Here is a 25100-nt window from a genome sequence, read left to right as displayed (position 1 = left end):
CAGATGTTCACCAATTATGGATTAAAGTTAAGTATTCAAGAAGCTACGTACTTTATTTGCTACTATAAATTCCCTTAACTCTTCCAGACCTCACGCCAGTTTGCGTGAGCTTAAACGCGTGCATTTCGGCTTACCTCTAGCAACACGGTGTTGGCTCTTCTGCCAACACATCAAAAAGCTACTAGAGTCATAAGGACGGTATTAGTCTCTTGGAGAGATGTCGGCAGGGAGCCTGTAGTATGCAGTCGCGTGGCAATATCTGTCACACATCGTCAGTGTGAGCGCGTGAGCATGATAGTAAAGGGGCAACGGTGCAGTGGTTGAAAGCTACTCGAGTCCTAAGGATGGTATCAGTCTCTTGCAGAGATGTCATCATGGAGCCTGTAGTATGCAATCCCAAAGCATTTTCTGTGTTGCATCGTCAGAGCGAGTGTGGCGGGATCATACTATAGGGGCAGCGGTTCGTCGGTTGCAAGCTACTAGAGCCCTGAGGGCGGTATTAGTCTGTTGGCGGTACGTCAGCAGGGAGCACGAAGTACGCAATCGCAAGGCATTTTCTGTGTCGCTTCGTCAGCGCGAGGGTGCGAGGATCACAGTAAAGGGCAGCGGTGCATCGGTTAGAAGCTACTAGAATCTTGAGGTGGTAGTAATCTCTTGGAGATACGTCAGCAGGGAGCCTGTAGTATGAAATCTCGCAGCTTTTTATGTGTCGTATTGTTAGTGTGATAGGGCGAGGATTACCTTAAAACGGTTTTAGGCGCTCAGTCTGGAACCGCGCGGCTGCTACGGTCGCAGGTTCGAATCCTGCCTCGGGCATGGATGTGTGTGATGTCCTTAGGTTAGTTAGGTTTAAGTAGTTCTAAGTTCTAGGGGACTGATGACCACAGATGTCCTTAGGTTAGTTAGGTTAGGTTCTAAGTTCTAGGGGACTGATGACCACAGATGTTAAGTCCCATAGTGCTCAGAGCCATTTGAACCATTTGATTACCTTAAAGGGGCAGGAGTGCATCGGTTACAACCTACTATATTTCTGAGGCCGGTATTAGTCTCTTGGACCTATGTCGGCAGGGAGCTTCTAGTATGCAATCGCAAAGCTACTTCTGTGTCGCATAATCAGCGTGAGGATGCGAGGTTCACAGTAAAAGGGTTACAAGCTACTATAGTCCTAAGGTCAGCAATTTGACTGTCGCATCGTCAGCGTGAGGTTGCGAGGATTACAGTAAAGTGGCAGCAGTTCATCGGTTACAAGCTTCTAGTGTCCTGAGGGTAGAATTAGTCTCTTGGAGAAACGTCGGGTGATGTGTTGGCAAATGTGCCAACACCTTGTAGATAGAGGAGGCCGAAATGCACGCTATCTAACGCAGACGGGCGTGAATTCTGGAACAGGATAAGTAGCGAATTCTAATAAGAAAAGTATGCAGCTCCTCGAATACTTAACTTTTATTCCTTCATGTGAATACAGCATTCTTGATGAAACATTTCATACGATACTATCAAACTATGTAAGGCTAATGGCGCCTTGCTAGGTCGTAGCCATGGACTTAGCTGAAGGCTATTCTAACTGTCTCTCGGCAAATGAGAGAAAGGCTTCGTCAGTGCATTCGCTAGCAAAGTCGTCGTACAACTGGGGCGAGTGCTAGTCCGTATCTCGAGACCTGCCTTGTGGTGGCGCTCGGTCTGCGATCACACAGTGGCGACACGCGGGTCCGACATGTACTAAATGGACCGCGGCCGATTTAAAGCTACCACCTAGCAAGTATGGTGTCTGGCGGTGACACCACATCGGGAGTCTGCAGTATACAATCGCGAAACAGTTTCTGTCTCGCATCGTCAGTGTGGCGGTGCGAGGGTTACCGTAAAGGGTCAACGGTGGATCGGTTACAAGCTACTTGAGTCCTGAGGGCGGTATTAGTCTCTTGGAAGGTACTTCGGTAGTGAGCCTGTAGTATGAAACCGTGAAGCAATTTCTGTAATGCATCCTCAGTGAAAGGGTGCGGGGATCACAGCAATGGGGCAGCAGGTCATCGGTTTCTAACTACCAAAGGTGAGGGCGGTACTAGTCTCTTGGAGGATACGTCGGCAGGGAGCCTGTAGTATGCAGTCACGAATCTCTAGGTCCACTTGTGATAGTGAAGTGGAAACGTGAAGGGACACGTACACCACAAAAGCGTACTAGCCGACCTTGTCTGCTGACTGACAGAGACGGCCTACAGTTGAAGAGGGTCGTAATGCGTAATAGGCAGACATCTATCCAGACCATCACACAATAATTCTAAACTGCATCAGGATCCAGTGCAAGTACTGTGACAGTTGGGAGGGGGGTGAGAAAGCGTGGATTTCGTGGTCGAGCAGCTGCTCATAAGCCACACATCACACCGGTAAATGCCAAACGACGAGTCGCTTGGTGTAAGGAGCGTAAACATTGGACGATTGAACTGTGGAAAAACGTCGTGTGGAGTGACGAATCACGGCACACAATGTGGCGATCCGATGGCAGGGTGTGGGTATGGCGAATACCCGATGAACGTCATTGCCAGCGTGTGTAGTGCCAACAGTAAAATTCGGAGGCGGTGGTGTTATGGCGTGTGTGTGTGTGTGTGTGTGTGTGTGTGTGTTGGGGCTTATGGGCGCTCAACATCGAGGTCATCAGCGCCCTGACACACATCAAAAGGAACGAATGTGGACAGACCTAATAAAACTAAAGCACACACTCAAAGAAAGCAGGAAAAGAAGGAAAATGCTACATAAGAATGTAAAACCTAAGGAAAGGGGAAACATGGCAACAAGAATGTCACAGGAAATTGTGATTGGCTGGCCACTTACATAAAATATGGGCGAGCTTGTCACACAGTGAGCAAATTAAAATCCTCTCCCTAAAATCTTTGTAAAAACATTTGACATGGCACAGAACTTTAAAACTTTAGCCACATTAGTCCGAGTGTTGCCTAAAAGAGATGGCAGGTCCGCTGGCAAGTCGGCCGCGGCCCGCTGGTCAGAAAATAAAACGCAATCCAATAAAACGTGGCGCACAGTGACCTGGACGCCGCAAGCACCACACATTGGAGGGTCCTCTCGCAGGAGCAGGAAGCCATGCGTCATAGGGCTGTGGCCTATTCGAAGCCGAGTGAGGAGAACCTCGTGGTGGTCGTGTTTTTCATGAGGGGCCTGGCGCACCTTGCTGTTTTGCGTGGCACTATCACAGCACAGGCCCACATTCATGTATTAAGCACATTCTTGCTTCCCACTGTTGAAGAGCGATTCGGCGATGGCGATTACATCTTTCAACATAATCGAGCACCTGTTCATAATGCAGGGCCTGTGGCGGAGTGGTTACGCGACAATGACATCCCTGTAATGGACTGGCCTGCACAAATGTGAATCCTATAGGACACCTTTGGGATGTTCTGGAACGCCGACTTCGTGCTAAGCCTCACCGACTGACATCGATACCTCTCCTCACTGCAGTACTCCGTGAAGAACGGGCTGCCATTCCCCAAGAAAGCTTCCAGCACCTGATTGAACGTATGCCTGCGAGAGTGGGAGCTGTCATCAAGGCTAAGGGTGGGCCAACACGATAATAAATTCAAGCATTACCGATGGAGAGCGCCACGAACTTGTAAGTAATTTTCAGCCAGGTGTCCGGATACTTTGATCACATAGTATATTTTGTGATTTACAGCCTTCCGCAACAGCGAATCGTCTTTCACAGATCCCATAAGGTCTGAAATCTTAGAAGGTATGCGCGAAACCACTGTAACCTGAGAGTTCCGGCTGATTCTGGCTATCTGGGTCGAAATATTGTCAACAAACGGAATAAAATAGATTTTTCGGCGTACTCTCCTCTTTATCCTGGGATCTGGATTTAATTTATAGTGCCCTGTTAATCTGGAGGATCTCTCAACATTGTCCTTAGGTGGGCGAGTTCTTTACGTAAACTATCTGGATCCAAGACTGTATGAGTAATGTGCGCAAGCGTTTTAAGCACGCTCATAGTTCGTGACGGGTGATGACAACTCGGCAGTTGTAAATACAAATCGAAATGAGTGAGTTTGCAATAAACTGACGGCCCCGAGAGCCATCATTCCATTTAACCAAAACGCCCACGAAAGGCAGACAAATTTTTTTTTTAATTTCCACAATGAATTGGAAGGTCTTATGGATGGAGTTGAGATTGTATAAAAACTCCATTAATTTGTCTCCACCATGAGGACACAATATATAGGTACAGTCCACGTACCTCTAAAATACATCTTGGGTATTCATAACCGCTTCAGCTGCATTTGGTCTTTTATTACTGGATCACTACGGCTGGACCGAAAATTACTCTAGGGGACTACACATGACCAACAAAACAAACTGCCGTCAGTATGATAGAGAACGCGGCCGCTTCCCCTGTGTGCGTTTCCATGTAGATCGGAGAAGCAGTTAAGTGCGCTTTTCAGGTTCTGCTTTTCTGCCAATAGCTATTTACTTGACGATTTTATATAGCTAGAGCATTCCTCCATAGTGTGGCGGCAACCACTTCCTGTTTTTCTTTCACTCTGTCCGAAAATTAGGTCTTACTTGTTTTCATTTATTTTCTCCTTACCAGTAGATAACTACGGTACGATTTGTTTTGGACCCATGCACTATATTGGAATCTGGCAGGTTTTTTGATGTATGACATGCCGCTTTTAGCGGTGTTTTGTTTTGACGGACAACGAATGTTGGGAAAAAAGATTCCGAGCTTTTCCACTCTAATGTTTTAATGATGTTGGTAATAACATTTTCATATTCCCATGTGGAAGTTTTTAATATTTTTAATATATTTGTTTTAAATCTTAAAATAATTTATCATACGTCCGCCTCCGTAGCGTAGCGGTAGCGTTACCGCGTACCACGCAGGGGACCCGGGTTCGATTCCCGGCAAGGGACGGGGTGTTGTGTGTCCTTCATCATCATTTCCATCATCATTGACTCGCAAGTCGCCGATGTGTTGTCAACTACAGAGGACTTGCAATACGGCGGCCGAACTCCTCCGAATGGGGCCTCCCGGCCAACAATGCCATACGATCATTTCATATTTACCATACGAGTGTATGTTTCAGAGTTGTTATTCCTTCTGGAATTGTTATACAGATATTCACCTGAAGATGTGCCTTTTAACGCCACGAAACCGGTATGTATAGGATGGGGCCCCTCCACTCTCACACCGACATGGTGACCAAACCAAAAGTTCTACTGTCACCTCCGTATAACATGTTAGTTTTCGAATCAGGAGTCACGGCATGCGGGCTGTGATGTTGTCCATGCGTCTGGGTAGGATTACTCATTAACAAAGTCCATCAGGAGACAGAGAGTCGACGAAAGCGATCAAGGGGTAGTGGTTTGTAAGGGCGGAGGGAAGAAAGTGCCAAGGCAAGCGCCAAAGGAAAAAAAAAAAAAAAAAACCACTGCGGCAATAGGACGGGTAGTAAGGGCAGTAGCGGCTTGCTATCTGCGACAGTGCATGGAAGGTGAGATTATGTTAGTGCGAGGTATCGTGCATCGTTACCTTTGTCGCTGCGGGTGCTCGTTGTATATGGGTCAGTCCGGGCGCTGCAGCTGGCCTCCTGTGAATTCTCTTGGGCCTGCTGCAGCGGCTCCGTCTTTGTAACAGTCCGAGGTTGTCATACCTTAGTGGGCGATCGGCCACAGATCAGCTCACAGCGTAGGGGGTCTGTGTGGCTGGTTTGCGCGTTGTGTACAGTACGGCTTCCCTGCGGTTGCCTGTTTTTCGGCGGGTCGAGCATCTGGGATTGCCAGTAGCAGCTGTGTTGCAGGGGCTCGCCAATATGGTTGTGTTAGCGTGCTATGGACCATAGATGTTTAGTTCCTTGCTAATAGTGTCTTTGGTCTATTTTGTTTTCATCTGTGATTGTGGTCGTAGTTCCCCAGAGAAAGAATAAACGGGTTATGCGAATGTCTCGTGTTTCTGTACAGTCGTGTGGAGAGTTTTTGGAATACCTGCAAGAGGGTATCTAGCCGATATTCCCGGTGTGTTACGCTTGTTAAGCATAGGATAGATTTGTATGACATAGCTACATGAAATGGTCGTGTGGCATTATTGATTGGGAGACCCCGTCTGCTGCAAGTCTTTCTATTTGATACCATTTTCGTGACTTCCGCGTCTTTGTGATGAAAAGGAGGTGAAATGATTAGGAAAACACCCAGTTCCTGAGCGAGAAAAGAGAATGAGAGGCCAGTAATAGTTGACATTGCCAAAACTGCCTGCACAGTTGCCAAAAGGAATCAACCGTTAGATGGTTCTGAGTCGGGAACTGATGTTCAGAAATTAAATGGAGTGGACGTGGGTCGAATTCTTAATTCTTCGCCCCGTACTGGTACGAGGTAAGGTGAATTCGCTGTACGGGTGAGCGCTGGGGGGGACAGACCCAGGGCTGACAAAGCGCAGCGGCCATTCCAGAGGCAGCGACCACTGCTGGCGAACCCAGGTGCGGACACAAAGGCTTGGCCGGAATGGGGGAAAATCCCAGTACGGGGAATTTTGACGCTTAAGAGGACAGACAATGTTCCAAGAAATTGCGGAGTGTCAGACAAGCTGAAAGATGGCTCAACAACAATATCAGAAATTGAGTCCGCTTTGATGCAAAACACCTTGTCCTTCGTTTATTTCTTTATTTTCCCAAACCAGTTTCGGCGACAAATATCAGCCTCATCAGTGGGTTTTTTAATCTTATTTATTGTATGTTACAGCATGTTTTTGAGAATTATTGTCGCTGTTTGTGACATTTTCTGTACCTTTTTTTTTGCCGTTTTTACTCAGCGAACATCATGTCACCTGCAAGTTCGTTAGATGGTATGTAGCTGATTCTATACATATAAAAACAAAACTTCCGCACTTTGTTTATGATCAAGAACATTACGCCAAATGGAAGAGTTCCAAGATAAAATTATTGAAAGATGGGTTCTTATAGCACTTTGAGCATCAACAACCATTTAGTCAAATAATAAAGCATATCTGAATACATCCGCTACCTCAAATAAATTTGGTGCGTACAATAACATAACAATATTTAAATTTCCTTAAAACTACATAAGTTAATATTTCACAGCTAGTAAACATTTTCACAATGAACCTCTGAATTAACAACACTTGAACGCTTCATGCAATTCGAACATACGATACCTCAGATGACACCATTGCACTATAGCTATCATCTCTGAAAACTGCTTGTCTATATCTATTGTATTTCTTGATTTATTACGTTTTTTATAACTTTCCGTTGTGCAAATGTTTCTTCACATTTACACAGCGAATAAACACATCATCATGACCTCATTTTTTGTCATACTTGTGTTTTTATTTAATGAACAGTTTACTATTATGCCAGTAATTTTATTTAAATGTTGATTGCAAGTGCTATTAAAAACAGTGCTGATTTAAAAGTGGTCAATCACATGTGTTAGTGGACACTACAGTGGAAAAGACAACCAAAAGACTTTTCCATCAAGAAGGCATAAATAATTGTTTAAGCAATACATAATGGTCTCTTGTCATTTATCATGAGCACACTTCCGCAAGAATACCGGCTTATGAACCACCTATTACTTACCATTACTGTAAGTTATGTGAGTGTAACCGAATGTTTATGACATTTCGTTATTTAAATATTGTTGTAATATATTAGTTTAATCTGGAAAGCGGTCATGTTGAGTCAAATCACGTCTGTAGAGATTAAGAACGATGTATTTCTGATGGGGATGGCTCTCAGCCAATGGAGAAGCAGACAGTATCAGAATACTATGGGTGTCTGGGACTTTTAGAATGAAGAGCTCAAGGGAGCGATTCTGACACTTTGTGTCATGTGCTGGGAAAAGGCAGACCTGGCTATGGTGACGTGCATGATTCAGTTGGATAGGTGACAGGCCCTGGATGGTAAACGATCACTGCAGTGCTGGAACTTTTGAACTGACTCTAACTCACGAGATATCAAAATGTGCCACAGGGTAGAACTCTAATTTTTTTATCTCTTGTAGTATAGAACTGAGAACAGACAGAATATGAGTTGTTATTCTTTGTATCACAGGTCATAATTTGTAAATCATCGTGTTGAATTCTGAACTGTTTTGAGCTGGTGAATATTCGGTGTATTGTGATTACGAAATGTACCTAGTTTTCACGCATATTCAATGTCTATTTAATTTGGGGATTTTACTACCATCCTCGTAAAGTTCTCAGCATAATTTTGCTGTATTTGATAAGGGTATTTGCTATCTGCATTTCAACAGAATATCGTAGGGCCACTTCACGTTTATTTGACGTATCCTTTCTTGAATAAACATTATTCGAAATAATCCTCTGTCGTTTACATCAATTACAGATGTTAGAATAAAGCCCTTGTTATCAAACTATTCATTTAACATTTATTTTTTATTTCTGTATATGTTATTAACTCACAATTCTAGTCAATGCATGGACTATTTACTGCAGGATTACAGCTACAGTCTATTATTTGCAGCGATTTATTTGTGGGACATGAAAGCAGATGTGCACAGCTCGACCCTATGACTACATAGAGCTATTCTTTTTAAAAAGAGCTGTGAATAGCCAAATACGAGTAACCATAGGTAAAGACGCAGCTGGTTTGCTCGTATGGACTGCTGTTTCGAAGAGCAAATCAGCAGGAGTAACCGTTCGATACCGTCGCATATTGTTGCAGAAACGAAAGGCAGAGTCATCAAAAATATGACTGAATAGCATAGTAAAGTTATCCTAATAGTTTATGAGAGTTCAACAATCAGCCAATTGTCTTCACTGAGTATTTATATTCGAACAGTGGTACATGATATGACGGAACCAACTAATATTTTCCTAGATTTAACTGAGATACAATGCATGAGAGTTAAAGGTATATTCTGTGCTGTAATGAATCATTTAAGGACTTCAGGCTTTCACTAAGAGTTTTTGAATGAAAATCTTATTTATGTTGCCACTGATGGCACGCCAGTTATACTGGAGAAATAGAAAGGTGCCGTTGCCTTGTTGAAACAAACTTTCCCACTAATTTTAATTTAGCATTGTGCCAGTCAGTAACTGAAGCTATCTATTGGTGATGTTACAAGAAAAGATTTTTCATCAGAAATCGATAATTTTTTATCTTTCCTGGATAATCTGTACACTTTCTGCCGGCAGTCGGCCAAAAATGGCAGAGAACTAAAAAGACATGCAAAAGAACTTGAAATCCAAATTTCTAAAAGTGACAGAAGTTTCGGTACACAGTGGGTTGCCTCTAGCTTTAGAAAGCGTTTTAGCAGTTTGGGGAAATTATGAGGCGCTAGTGTCACATTTTACTGAGAGTGATTTGACCAGAGACAACACTGATCGGAAAATGTTTAAAGGGCTTCTAAAGAAACTCACCAGTATTGGCTTCAGTTTGGATCTGGGTAGGATGTGCTACAGACGGTTGACTTTCGTTTAGAACAGCAGGCTCATGATATCACTCTTCATGCTGCTACCAAAAAAATAAAACCACTACTCAGACTGTTTGAAGAGAGGAAGGTAAATAGAGGTCCACATTATAATGAAGCTCTAAAAGCAAAGGAACAATTCCAGTTAAAGGGAAACTCTCTTCAGGAAGTAAATGAGAACAAATGTACTGTTAGACATAGTTCCAGTGACCCAACATAATGTTATGAAAAACTATGCACCCGAATGGAGGATAGACTTTTAAATGGTGAATGTGATATTTCTCCATCAAATAAAGTATTGGTTCCTTCTTACTGGCATGACAATCCTGCAGTAACTTTAAGCAAGAAAAAAATAAAAAAAATAATGCCAAAGATTCAGATTTCCTGAAATCGGGAGTTTCAGAGTGTTCCTAAAAGAAAAAATATGTCCAGCTTCTCTTCTGCCTCTGATAAACACTATTAACAACATACCATTGTCCACCGGTCAATGCGAGAGGAGATTTTCACAAACGAACCTAGTTTTAAATCCATTAAGAGCGTCACTGCACCTGAAGACTGTTGCCAACTTGATAACCATCAGACTAACAGTACCCCCTTTTCATCTGTTCAACACAGCTGTATGTGAAGTTGGTTCCTATAGGGGAAGACTCCCGGCTACAGAGAGCAAAAGCAAGGATCGGAAACAGGAGAAATAAGATAAACAACCAGGTTCCTCTGCAATGTATCTTTTTGAACCTTAATTCTAGATATTATGTTCAGAGTTATTCTTATGCTGAACCGACGTAGATAACGCTAAGACAAGTAATTTAGTGTAAGACACACGGGGGCGCAGATGTAGGGAAATACCGCAAAAGTGGACAGCAAATGTCGAACGTGAGACGTTACCAGATATCCTTCGTAGCCACAAGTGTAGCTGTTGGGCTTGTCGACCCTACCTTCGCCGATAAGAGGCAGTGGTGCATATACAGGGTGTTTCAAAAATGACCGGTATATTTGAAACGGCAATAAATCCTAAACGAGCAGCGATAGAAATACACCGTTTGTTGCAATATGCTTGGGACAACAGCACATTTTCAGGCGGACAAACTTCCGAAATTACAGTAGTTACAATTTTCAACAACAGATGGCGCTGCAAGTGATGTGAAAGATATAGAAGACAACGCAGTCTGTGGGTGCGCCATTCTGTACGTCGTCTTTCTGCTGTAAGCGTGTGCTGTTCACAACGTGCACGTGTGCTGTAGACAACATGGTTTATTCCTTAGAACAGAGGATTTTTCTGGTGTTGGAATTCCACCGCCTAGAACACAGTGTTGTTGCAACAAGACGAAGTTTTCAACGGAGGTTTAATGTAACCAAAGGACCGAAAAGCGATACAATAAAGGATCTGTTTGAAAAATTTCAACGGACTGGGAACGTGACAGATGAACGTGCTGGAAAGGTAGGGCGACCGCGTACGGCAACCACAGAGGGCAACGCGCAGCTAGTGCAGCAGGTGATCCAACAGCGGCCTCGGGTTTCCATTCGCCGTGTTGCAGCTGCGGTCCAAATGACGCCAACGTCCACGTATCGTCTCATGCGCCAGAGTTTACACCTCTATCCTTACAAAATTCAAATGCGGCAACCCCTCAGCGCCGCTACCATTGCTGCACGAGAGACATTCACTAACGATATAGTGCACAGGATTGATGACGGCGATATGCATGTGGGCAGCATTTGGTTTACTGACGAAGCTTATTTTTACCTGGACGGCTTCGTCAATAAACAGAACTGGCGCATATGGGGAACCGAAAAGCCCCATGTTGCAGTCCCATCGTCCCTGCATCCTCAAAAAGTACTGGTCTGGGCCGCCATTTCTTCCAAAGGAATCATTGGCCCATTTTTCAGATCCGAAACGATTACTGCATCACGCTATCTGGACATTCTTCGTGAATTTGTGGCGGTACAAACTGCCTTAGACGACACTGCGAACACCTCGTGGTTTATGCAAGATGGTACCCGGCCACATCGCACGGCCGACGTCTTTAATTTCCTGAATGAATATTTCGATGATCGTGTGATTGCTTTGGGCTATCCGAAACAGGAGGCGGCGTGGATTGGCCTCCCTATTCGCCAGACATGAACCCCTGTGACTTCTTTCTGTGGGGACACTTGAAAGACCAGGTGTACCGCCAGAATCCAGAAACAATTGAACAGCTGAAGCAGTACATCTCATCTGTATGTGAAGCCATTCCGCCAGACACGTTGTCAAAGGTTTCGGGTAATTTCATTCAGAGACTACGCCATATTATTGCTACGCATGGTGGATATGTGGAAAATATCGTACTATAGAGTTTCCCAGCCCGCAGCGCCATCTGTTGTTGAAAATTGTAACTACTGTAATTTCGAAAGTTTGTCCGCCTGAAAATGTACTGTTGTCCCAAGCATATTGCAACAAACGGTGTATTTCTATCGCTGCTCGTTTAGTTTTTATTGCCGTTTCAAATATACCGGTCATTTTTGAAACACCCTGTAGCTCCGCTACACTACTCTCTTTTCGAACATCTTTTGTAAACGTAATTTCATATAAACGTAGAAGTTACAAAATTATTGTCCTCGCCGTAACCATCAAAACCTTTTCTTCTTTTGTGTTTCTTACCTTTTGTCCCTTCCTTTTTTTACGGACTTTATTTAGTAAATAAAACATGAGTCATTTACTGGCAGTGACGAAATTTGGGAGCTTGTACTCATTTTTGTGACGCGATAAGCTAGGTTTTTGTTGTAGTGTTCTGTGCAGTAAACCAGTGGAAACGGGTAGGTAAAGTAGTAAATCTTACATCAGTATAAACACACAATTGTCTAACGCAACGCAAAAAAAATAGTGCGTGCCACACGCAATGCAGGAACCCTGAGACCCACGCACTCAAGTTGCACATGTGGGCCCGGAGCTACGCCGATGTGAATACTTGACATGGTTTGGGATGATAAACTGCGACAGAGGCTCAGGCGCTGCACGTGCGGCGAGATACGTCATCTGCTGACGTCACGTGTTCAATATCTGTCATCCACTTTTGGGGTATTTCCCGACATTTGCCGCCTCATGTGTCTCATATTAAATTACTTGTCGCAGCGTCATCTAAGTCACTGCAGCGGTTTTTAAACGTCAATAAGAATCCCACGTGTAAATCAGAGCTATTTCCTTACTTTAAGGGCCGGCCGCGGTGATCTCGCGGTTCTAGGCGCGCAGTCCTGAACCGTGCGACTGCTACCGTCGCAGGTTCGAATCCTGCCTCGGGCATGGATGTGTGTGATGTCCTTAGGTTAGTTAGGTTTAAGTAGTTCTAAGTTCTAGGAGACTAATGACCACAGCAGTTGAGTCCTATAGTACTCAGAGCCATTTGAACCTTACTTTAAGGTATGCGTTAAAAGTGTGTTATAATTTATTACAACAATAATTTGTAAACGTTTGACGTTAGCGAACGTCGCTCAAAGAAGAACTTAACTTTTTTCCAGAAATTCATCACTAAGTACAAATAATGACTTTCGGAACAGCAATATACAGAAAAAGAAAGCCTGCTGGTGAAAATTATTACCGCATTTATGAATATTTGTTATTGTTCCTGTGGTCTTCAGTCCAAAGACTGGTTTGGTGCAGCTCTACATGCTACTCTATCCTGTGCAAGCCTCTTCATCGCCGAGTAACTGCTGCAACCTACATTCTTAAAAATCTGCTTAGTGTATTCATCTCTTGATCTCCCTCAGCGATTTTTACCCTCCACGCTTCCCTGCAGTGTGGCAGTGCCTCAGAACGTGTTCTACCGACTGATCCCTTCTTCTAGTCAAGCTGTGCCACAAATTCCTCTTCTCCCCAATTCTGTTCAGTACCTCCTCATTAATTACGTGATCTACCCATCTAATCTTCAGCATTCTTCTGTAGCACCACAATTCAAAAGCTTCGATTCTCTTCTTGTCTAAATTGTTTATCGCCCATGTTTCACATCCATACATGGTTACACCCGGTACAAATACTTTCAGAAAAGACTGACTGACACTTAAATCTACACTACTGGCCATTAAAATTGCTACACCACGAAGATGACGTGCTACAGACGCGAAATTTAACCGACAGGAAGGAGATGCTGTGATATGCAAATGGTTAGCTTCTCAGAGCATTCACACAAGGTTGGCGCCGGTGGCGACACCTACAACGTGCTGACATGAGGAAAGTTTCCAACCGATTTCTCATACACAAACAGCAGTTGACCGGCGTTGCCTGGTGAAACGTTGTTGTGATGCCTCGTGTAAGGAGGAGAAATGCGTACCATCACGTTTCCGACTTTGGTAAATGTCGGATTGTAGCCTATCGCGATTGCGAATTATCGTATCGCGACATTGCTGCTCGCGTTGGTCGAGATACAATGACTGTCAGAAGAATGTGGAACCGGTGGGTTCAGGAGGGTAATACGGAACGCCGTGCTGGATCCCAAGAGCCTCGTATCACTAGCAGTCGAGATGACAGGCATCTTATCCACATGGGGACGTTTGCAAGACAACAACCATCTGCACGAACAGTTCGACGACGTTTGTAGCAGCATGGACTATCAGCATGGTTGCGGTTACCCTTGACGCTGCACCACAGAAAGGTGCGCCTGCGATGGTGTACTCAACGACGAACCTGGGTGCACGAATGGCAAAACGTTATTTTTTCGGATAGATCCAGGTTCTGTTTACAGCATCATGATGTTCGCATCCGTGTTTGGCGACATCGCGATGAACGCACAATCGAAGCGTGTATTCGTCATTGTCATACTGGCGTATCACCCGGCGTGGTGGTATGGGGTGCCATTGGTTACACGTCTCGGTCACCTCTTGTTCGCATTGACGGCACTTTGAACAGTGGACGTTACATTTCAGATGTGTTACGACCCGTGGCTCTACCCTTCATTCGATCCCTGCGAAACCCTACATTTCAGCGGGATAATGCACGATCGCATGTACGGGCCTTTCTGGATACAGAAAATGTTGGACTGCTGCCCCGGCCAGCACATTCTCCAGATCTCTCAGCAACTGAAAACGTCTGGTCAATGGTGGCTGAGCAACTGGCTCGTCACAATACGCCAGTCACTACTCTTGATGAAGTGTGGTATCGTGCTGAAGCTGCATGAGCAGCTGTATCTGTACACGCCATCCAAGCTCTGTTTGATTCAATGCCCAGGCGTATCAAGGCCGTTATTTCGGCCAGAGGTAGTTGGTCTGGGTACTGATTTCTCAGAACCCATGCACCCAAATTGCGTGAAAATGTAATCACATGCCAGTTCTAGTATAATACATTTGTCCAATGAATACCCGTTTATCATCTGCATTTCTTCTCGGTGTAGCAATTTTAGTGGCCAGTAGTGTATACTACTCGCTGAAAAATGTGTAAAAGCTCTAATACTGAAAACCTGAAGTCAGCCGCAGGGTACATGACAATTAAACAAACCAGAAACAGAAAGCACCTCGCTAGGATCCACTTCTGCGCATCCGCCCGTTGTTCCTGTCTATTGCGGATGCGCAGATTCAGAGGAGCTTGGAAACGCAATTTCCGCGCGGAGGTAATGTGTCCGCTAATCCTCTTATAGTTCCACCCGCACTACTGCCAAATAACAGCCGCGGTAGGCTCGTTTCGTTCGTGGCGGGTCTTCGTGTAACACCCGTTCAAACGAAATTTTCGTGTCCCTTGAGAGGAGGGGCGGATCCAGGGGGGGGGGGGGAGGGGCAATGGAGGCAATTGCCCCCCCCCCCCGCCCCTGGTGCGTGACCGATCTTTTTTTTCCGACTGCTTTAGGGGCTGATTACGTCGGCCTATCTAGTATGTTTTACTTGATGTCGAAGATGTAAACAATGGCACGCAGTTTGATGTAACAATTTAAAAAGAGACCTTGAAGCCTCTTCCATTTAGTGCATAAACTACAGAAGAAACAACTATACTTACGAATAAAATGATAATATTCGCTGAGGCATGAGCGATCTGTGTCTCTTTTTTGGCACTTTCCCTGCAGTGCGTATGTAAGATTTTGTTTCTAGTGGCAATTTGCAAAGAGATGGTGTTGATAATTAAGCGATTAACTTGAAAATATTCTTATTAGTTCTAAATAGTGAGAACCTTACGACAGTCCCCTTTATTCTGCAATTGCACGTTTTCGATCTGGATGAACGCTTCTCCCCCATTTTGGCTTTCTTCTCACTTTTGATGCGGAATGTGAACAAACATTAATGAGCTAAATGTAATAACGTACACGAAAATAACGTCTGTGGATTCATTCAGTAAGAATATTACGGTGAGCAGATTCAAACAGATACTGACGTAATTAACAATATAAGATGATTTCCTGAACACAGTCAAATACTCTATTATAACTTTTCGCAGTCGTATCGCCATTGCTGCGTATAAACACATGCGCGAATTCGATGGCAACATTCTGTCATATGAAAGCAATTGGTAAACTAATTCCGAAGATTTAAGAATGGAAACGAACATTAGCATTTTATAGATTATTTTACATTAGCATACAAACACGGAGTTTTTCAAGTGCACGTGTCGTATTTGAAGAATATTTTTTAGGATATATATATATATATATATATATATATATATATATATATATATATATATATGTGTGTGTGTGTGTGTGTATAGAGTATTAATGCTTTTATTTGGAATTAATTTTTAGGAAGGCAGGTACCAAAAAAATTGCCCCCCCCCCCCCCACCGACCGAGAGATCCTGGATCCGCACCTGCTTGAGAGTGACGTAGAGCGCACTACAGGTGCGTAGCGGTCCCTGTGGAGATTCGCACGCGCCGGCCCGGCCGCTGACGCAGCGCGCGGCGGCGGGGACGGGGAAGGACGGACAGCCAGCCCCCCCCCCCCCCCCCCCCCCCCGCTGGCCCCACTCCCCTCTTCTAGCTGCACTGTGTTGTCTCTCGGCGCTCGTCCTGCCCCTGGCGCGCCTTTCTCCGCAAGCGTATGTCAGCTGCGCGCCGTATATAACGCGACGGCCGCATGCGCGCGAATGCTTTGCATTCTGCCTCGCCGCGTGGAGAGGGCAACAGCGGACAGCGGCGCCGGTGACGACTGACAGACAGCGCGCTTCGCGGTGGTGGCCGAGCAGTGAGCACAGACCGCAGCTTTCTACTGTCCTACACGCAGGTAAGGCACCGCCGGCTTTGTGCAGTGTACGTGAACCCCACAGCATTACACTCGTTACGTCAGGAGCTGGGTCAACGATGCGCGGTGACGCGAAGAAGACGCGACGAAAATTAGTTCAAGTGACAGAAAATTTGTATCTCGAAAAAGTGCGTTTGAAGTCCGCATACTACTGTACTGTGTTCAGCGGATGGTTCGTCGTGTGTTGGATCATTTGTTTCCCTCTCTCTCTTCTGTTCAACTCATTGTTGGTGCGCGAGGTGCAGCAGACGGTGCGGCATTTGACTTGCAGTTGGGAGGCCAATCATATTAAACCTTTCTGCAGTCACACCTAGTCGTTTAAGACGAATTCCGAAATTATGTTTTGGAGAATAAAGGCTACTCTCTTTCTAGTTTTACTCCACAGTTATTTTTTAAGTTTTTTAATCGATATCGAAGCAGCTACAGTTGCAATTTCAGGCACGTTGGCGCTGTATTGATGTGATATACTACGACAAGTATATCTTGTTAATGTCCTCCAGCGTTATCTGATGTAGTAGCTATACGACATACATATAACAATTATAAACTATGCTTAACTGCTCCCGAGCAGGCCATGGAGGCCGAACGGTACCGACCGACCACCGAGTCATCCTCAGCCCATAGGCGTCACTGGATGCGGATATGGTGGGGCATGTGGTCAGCACACCGCTCTCCCGGCCGTACGTCGGTTTCCAAAACCGGAGCCGCTACTTCTCAATCAAGTAGCTCCTCAGTTTGCCTCACAAGGCACCCCGCTTACCAACAGCGCTCGGCAGACCGTATGGTCACCCATCCAGGTGCTAGCCCAGCCCGGCAGCGCTTAACTTCGGTGATCTGAAGGGAACCGGTAAATAATAATTACAGCTATCAGATATATAGGTACTACAACTGAGGGGTTTAATCTCCCCCCTCCTTCCTAATTACAATTATTGTTCACAATAAGCAAAGTATTTTATGAAAAATTTGAGAGGAGCCAAAATTACAACAAACTTTCTAGTTTACTTAACTTTTCGTGTAGAGTTGGCTCCAGTTCTTCCTGTCCAGCCGTCTGATTCTTAAAGCTGAAATTCTCAAATTTTAGGTCCTCGTGGTTGAACTGATCGAAATAAATTTGAAAATTGTTATTGCAAAATTTTTGTTGTTACGTTAATATATTTTGTCACATTTTAGTATAGCGCGCAGTCTTTTGAATTTCGCATAACAGAGCCGAAATTACATTGTTCACCCAAAATACAAAAATACGTCCGATCACGTGAGAGGCATGCTTACTACTGCCTCACTTAGCGGAAATAACAGTATTCCAAAAGGTTCATAATTTTTCTTGACAAATGAATTTCTATTAGTTTCGATTATTATTTCATAAATGAACCCAGAAATAAACATAATGAACAGTACTAGATTGAGTAATTAATAATAGAAATTTCAAGTGTGCCAAATAATTCGAAATTTCTAATATTTCTAAAAAAAAAATTAACTGTACATTCAGAGCTAGTACTTATCGACTGTAACATAGAAAATAAAGTAATTCCTTTTCATAAATTTTAGCTTGAAATGTAACATATTATGTATAAAATTATATGAAAGTTTTCAGAAAAGCAGCTGAGATAATATTGATCTATCCAAAATTCGAAAAATAATACTGGTATCGACAACTACTGTTGATGAAAAAGCAATGCTAGAGGGGGGGGGGGGGGGGGGGGAGGGGATACTGAACGTATTGAAAGTGCGGTAGGACGAATGGTCACAGACTTCACAGACTCGTTGACCCAAGCCAGAGCGTAGATGCTGAAAAATCTGGGCTGACAGACGCTTGAATATAGACACAAACTGCCGAAGAAGTCTGTTTACGAAGTTTCAGGAACCGCTATTAAGTGAGCAGCAACTCTCGAATACAAGTTGCAAAGAACAACTGTTTACTGCCACGGTGGTGAAAGGGGAGTCGATACGAAAACCGCCTAGTCAGTCAGATTTTTGAAAATTTTCATTTAATTAAATTTAAATTTTCCCTTGAGGTATTTAAAGAAAAAAGACATCTGTAAACGTTCTGTAGAATCTAAATAAGTTTTGCAGCCAAATTTAAACTTTGCAAGCATAGTGGTCTCGTGGTAAGAAGCCCAGAGAAATAAAATGATTTAATCGTTAATATTACACTCTTAAAATTCAGAAGCTTTTGAGCAAAATTGACACAAGCGGCAATTTTACAAATTGTAAGTGTAAGAACGAAATGTGTTCAATGTTCAACGACGATTGTAGCCAGAAAAGAATTTCAAACGGTAGGCCAGTGGCGTAAGTGGGCGGGAGGATATTCTAAATCTCACACAGCGCGCATGCTCTGTAGCTTAGTTGGTTTTTGTAGGCCAATCTGAGGTTGTTTTCCGGCTTGGTAGACCGCAGGTGTCCCTCATAAAAACTGTTCGTCTCGGCTTCGCCTACACCACTGTGGTACGGCGTAAACAGTTATCGCTTACACGCCCTTCGTATCACTCCCCCGACTGTAATAATCTCGTTGTCGAAGAGACGTTAAACACCAATCGGTCCCCTACAAATCACGAGGAAATGAATAGAACATTTACAGCGCACACAAAGGTGTTTAAGCAGACATTTTTCATGCGCTTCAAACAGGAATTGAATGGTTTGAAACTCTAGTAAATGGTAAAATGGAAAGCACTGCTTTACAGTGGTATGCAGAGTATACATGTAGATGTAGATGCTGAAGTACGTTAACGGGATGTACTTGATGTATCACACCGGTCACAGTGCTAAGTGCATGAAGATGAAGCTGTAGTCGCTTCCAAATCGGTAGCAAATAAATAAATAAAAATAAAACAAAGCTCAGTGTAGGGAAATTCTATAACAAAATGTTTAACAGCTTACGTTACTATTTTCCAAGGCTATGGAAACAATAAGAATCGCGATATGGTTCCTTTACAAAGGACATGGCCGATTTCCTTCCCTAGTTCCTGCACCGCCTGCATGACCTTGACGTTGGCGGGACATTACGTTACAGTCTTCATCTCCCTCCTTCCTGTCTATACTTCTCCGTATGATACCATATTTATTTGACTTTGCGTCATATGTGTGTGGAAAGCAGTAATATAATCATTGATGAGCCTAACAAATGGTTTCGCTGTTTCAGCTTCTCCTGCCGCCAACTGTCGAGGGTATCTATGCCATTCTGTGCCTAAAAATCCTGTAAACTTGATCATTGCCTGTTGTACATCTTGTTTCGTAAAAGACTTCATAATCACTAGGAGGAAGAATACTCTAGGATAGTACATCTTGTAAGCACTTCTTCACTGCGTTTTCTAAAAAGCAGAAAAAATGATTGGGCTAACATTATGGTGGGAATTGTGTTCCTCCTATTATGGAAATAATTGGCCAAACATGTTTCGGCACGTTTATGCAATTAAACAGTGGATCACGTTTTATTCAGTTCTGGAAAATACATGTTTTATATAATAATTATTGAAATGAAAATTAGGCCCAAAACATTTATGATCTACGTGGTTATTCTCTTGAAACTTAGGTTCTGCAGGGCTTTCTTCCACGTTATCATATAAAACCAAAAGGTGATGTATAGCCCAATATTTTCCTTACTCACAATTAGACAATTTACGTCCTCGTTTCTGTTTAAGTCTTTGCTGACAGCATAGCGTGAATATTTCGAATTTTGGCTAATCTAATGATATATCGCGTATGGCTGGACAAACATGTTATTTGGATAATCAATGTACACAACATTACGTTTGCTTATACTTGTAATTAATAGCAGTAAATGCTGAAAACATGCAGGATTTCAATTTCGTCGAAATTTTCTCCCGATGCTTCCTCTTCGCATATACCTGCGTTCTCCGTGAAGAATCCGAGATTCATTTCAATGTTTTCTGCTGAGCAACACACGTAGCGACGTTTCCATCGTACTGTCTAGCGGTTCGCCAGACGGTGCTTTCCCTTCTGATGTCTACCCTACGGGAATGGTGTACCGGGTTCTGTCTTCACGAGAAACCTCTATCCAGACGGATGCCCGGTAACAGATTCCACATGTGGTGTCACCACCAGACACAACCCTTGCTAGGTGGTAGCCTTTAAATCGGCCGCGGTCCGTTAGTATACGTCGGACTCGCGTGTCGCCACTATCAGTGATTGCAGACCGAGCGCCGCCACACGGCAGGTCTAATCTAGAGAGACTCTCTAGCACTCGCCCCAGTTGTACAGCCGACTTTGCTAGCGATGGTTCACTGACAAATTACGCTCTCATTTGCCGAGACGATAGTTAGCATAGCCTTCAGCTACGTCATTTGCTACGACCTAGCAAGGCACCTTTATCATTTGCTATTTATCTTGTGATGCATGTACCGTCAAGAGCGATGTTAACCAATTATGGATTAAAGTTAAGTATTCGAGAAGCTACGTACCTTTTTTTGCTAGTCTCAAGACATTGTACTGTTCCAGACCTCACGCCAGCCTGCGTGAGCTTAACGCGTGCCTTTCGGCTACCAGTCATATTGGATTGGCTGTCTGGCCAGTCCACAACACCACAAGCGTGTGTTTAGCTTACTAAGCGCAACGGGGGATGCAGCTGGAAGCGAGACACTGACAGCAATCGTTCCAGCATTCGTGTGAAACATTTTGTAGAAACGACGCAAAATAGAGAGCACAGTAACAAGAGTGGTATATTCTACAGATGTGTTTTCTTGAATAGAAGACTGCTGCTCAACATCGAGCAAATAATTTCGTGCATGTTCAGACTATTATATTCAGAAATTTATCAGACTAACTGTGCAGTGTTTAAGATTCTGGACTTGCAGTAGAAAAAGATGTTTCAGGTTTCACTCTTATTTAATAAAGCATGATATCATATCAGTCGAGACTGTATGTCAGTTGAGACTGGGTTTTAGTGAAAGGTCTGGCGGTTATAGAGACGTTTTCGAGTGAACTGAAACGTGCAAGACAATGTTGTATAACGTCCAAATTCAACACAGTTGCCAATATGAGTATACAACCATGGCATCTAATCGTGGATTGCACCTTGAAAGAACGATCTTGCACTAAAAAAATCGGGATAAACGAAGCTTTTGGGCCGACCGTTGTGGCCGAGCGGTTCTAGGCGCTCCAGTCCGGAACTGCACTGCTGCTACGGTCGCAGGTTCGAATCCTGCCTCAGGCATGGATGTGTGTGATGTCCTTAGGTTTGTTGGGTTTAAGTAGTTCTAAGTCTAGGGGAGTGATAACCACAGATGTTAAGTCCCATAGTGCTCAGAGCCATGTGAACATTTGAAGCTTTTGGTACGAAAATATGGTATACAGGCTTAAAAACTGGTTATTCTTATTTAAGTTTTTAAACAGACCTTTGGAGAAAATAGAAGCAACTGTATGAACATCAAAAGTTCAGATGGCAAGCCAGTACCAAGCAAAGAAGTGAAAGGTGAAAGATGGAATAAATAAATAGATGGTGTATTTAAGGGGAAGAAACTTGAGGACTAGGTGAAGACGAGATGGGAGATATAATACCGCGAGAAGAAATCGACAGAGCACTGATCTATCTAAGTGGAAAGACGCCGCTGGAGTAGACGACATTCCCTGATAATTACTGAGATTCTTGGGAGCGCCAACCATTACAAAACTATTCCATTTGGCGTGCAAGATATATGAGACAGGCAAAATACGCTCAGGCTTCGGGAAGAATGTAATAATTCCATTTCCAAAGAGGACAGCTGCTGACAGATAGGAATACTACTGAATCATCAGTTTAATACACTGATGTGACAAAACTCAGGGTACACCTCCTACTATCGTGTCGGACCTCCTTTTTCCCCTCATAGTACAGCAACTCTACGTGGCATGGACTTAATAAATCGTTGGAAGTCCCCTGCAGAAATACTGAGCCATGCCGTATCTACAGCTGTCCATAAATGGTTCAAATGGCTCTGAGCACTATGGGACCTAACTTCTGAGGTCATCAGTCGCCTAGAACTTAGAACTACTTAAACCTAACTAACTTAAGGACATCACACACATCCATGCCCGAGGCAGGATTCGTACGTGCGACAGTAGCGGTCGCGCGGTTCCAGACTTTAGCGCCTAGAACCGCTCGGCCACCCCGGCCGGCTCTCCATAAATGCGAAAGTGTCGCCAATGCACGGTTTTGTGGACGAACTAACCTCTCGACTACATCGCATGAATGATCGATGTAATACATGTCGGGCGTTCTGGCTGGCCTAATCATCCATTCGAATTCTTCAACCCAATTGCGAACAACTGTGGCCAGGTGACATGAGAACGTTATTTGGGAACATGAAGTCCATGAATGGCTGCAAATGGTCTCCAGGTTGCCGAAAATAAGTATTTACAGTCAATGATTGCTTCAGTTGGACCAAAGGATCCTGTTCATTCCGTGCAAACACAGCCGATATCATTAAGCAGCCTCCACCAGCTTGCACAGTGCCTTGCTGACAACTTGGGTCCATGGCTTCGTAGGGTCTGCATCACAATCGAACCATACCATCAGCTCTTACCAACTGAAATTGGGGCTCATCTGACCAGGCCACGGTCTTCCAGTCGTCTGGGGTCCAACCGATATGGTCAGGAGTCCAGGAGAGGCGCTGCAGGTGATGTCGTGCTGCTAGCAAAAGCACTCGGCTCGGTCGTCTACTGCCATAACCCATTAGCGTCTCATTTCGCCGCCCGCACTGTCCTAAAGGATACGTTCGGTGTACGTCCCACATTGATTTCTGCGGTTTATTTCACGCAGTGTTCCTTGTTTGTAGCACTGACAACTCTATACAAATACCGCAGCTCTCGGTCGTTAAGTCAAGGCTCATGTCCATTATAATTATCCGGGCTGTTATGCCGTGGTCGGTTGATGAATTCTGTGTCGATTCCCAACGTTTCGTCTCCGACTGCGGGAGACATCTTCAAGGGGGTCCGTAGCTCGATGGAAGGTCCAACACACCCACTGGCTCGCTACTGAAAGTCTACATTTTAGTATAAGTCAAGGCTGTCGGTCACAGCTTTGTCCGTGTGAGAGGTAATGCTCTGTGGATCTCGGAATATTAAATTCCCTAACGATTTCGGAAATGGAACGTCCCATGCGTCTAGATTCAACTACCATCCGTGTTCAGAGTGTGTAAAGTCCGTCGTGCGGCTATATTCACGTCGGACATTTTTACATGAACCACGAGAGTACAAATGACAGCTCCGCCAAGCACTGCCCTTTTATACCTTGTGTACTCGATACTACTGCCATCTGCATATGTGGATATCGCTATACCATCACTTTTCTCCCCTCGGTGTAGGTCTTGGCTGCAAAACAATGACGCGAATTATTAACGGAAGAATGACAAACTGGTAGAGGTCGATCTTGGGGAGAATGAGTTTGGGTTCCGGAGGCACTACTACCCAACGGCTTATCTTAGAAGACTAAAAGCAAAACGTGGAAGACAGACAACTCGCACAAGAAGAATACAGGAGCTTTTGAGAAGTGGTGCTACAGAAGAATTCCGGTGATAGATGGGTAGATCAGATAACAAATAAAGAGTTTAGGAAATCTGTGGTAAGGACTATGGGACTAAACTGCTGAATCCATCGGTTCCTAGGCTCACGCACTACTTAATCTAACTTAAACTAACTTACCCTAAGGACAACACACACACCCATGCCCGAGGAAGGACTCGAACCTCAGACGGGGGGAGCCGCGCGAATCGTGACAAGACGCCTCAAACAGCACGGCTACCAGGCGCGGCAAATGAGGAGTTACTGAATTGAATTGCGGAAGACAGAAATTTATGGCTCAACTTAAGTAAAAGACGCGGTTGGTTGATATGACACATCGTGAGGTGACAAGGAATTTTCAGTCTGGTAATGGAAGGAAGGCCGCTGTGACCGAGCGGTTCTAGGCAGGCGCTTCAGTCTGGAACCGCGCGACCGCTACGGTCGCAGGTTCGAATCCTGCCTCGGGCATGGATGTGTGTGATGTCCTTAGGTTAGTTAGGTTTAAGTAGTTCTAAGTCTAGGGGACTGATGACCTCAGATGTTAAGTCCCATAGTGCTCAGAGCCATTTGAACCATTTGAATGGAAGGAAGTGTATGAGTGTGTGTGTGTGTGGGGTGGGGGGAGGTTCAAAAATGGTTCAAATGGCTCTGAGCACTATGGGACTTAACTTCTTAGGTCATCAGTCCCCTAGAACTTAGAACTACTTAAACCTAACTAACCTAAAGATATCACACACATCCATGCCCAAGGCAGGATTCGAACCTGCGACCGTAGCAGTCGCGCGGTTCCAAACTGTAGCTCCTAGAACCAGAGGGGTTATAATTGCAAAGAAAAACCAAAGCTTGGATGAAGTAAGCGACTTCAAATGGATATAAGTTGCAGTAGTTATGCAGAGATGAAGAGGTTCCAACCGGATAGAACAGAATGAAGAGCTGCATCGAACCTGTCTTTGGAATGAACACCACAAGTTTCTC

General features: G+C 44.3%; 1 protein-coding gene across 1 annotated transcript in view; it reads left to right on the top strand.

Annotated features, from left to right (window-relative positions):
* Nucleotides 1–16465: 16465 nt before the first annotated feature.
* The window catches only part of LOC124788112 (chondramide synthase cmdD), a 146302-nt gene continuing 137667 nt past the window's right edge, over nt 16466–25100 (top strand). The window contains exon 1 of the mRNA XM_047255236.1: nt 16466–16616. The gene's annotated coding sequence lies outside the window, so the exon portion shown is untranslated. The remainder of the gene's footprint in view (nt 16617–25100) is intronic.

This window comes from Schistocerca piceifrons, chromosome 3 (genome assembly GCF_021461385.2).
Source record: "Schistocerca piceifrons isolate TAMUIC-IGC-003096 chromosome 3, iqSchPice1.1, whole genome shotgun sequence".
Taxonomy (NCBI): Eukaryota; Metazoa; Arthropoda; class Insecta; order Orthoptera; family Acrididae; genus Schistocerca; species Schistocerca piceifrons.
The sequence above is the reverse complement of the archived record's forward strand: the minus strand, read 5'-3'. Positions and strand labels throughout refer to the sequence as shown.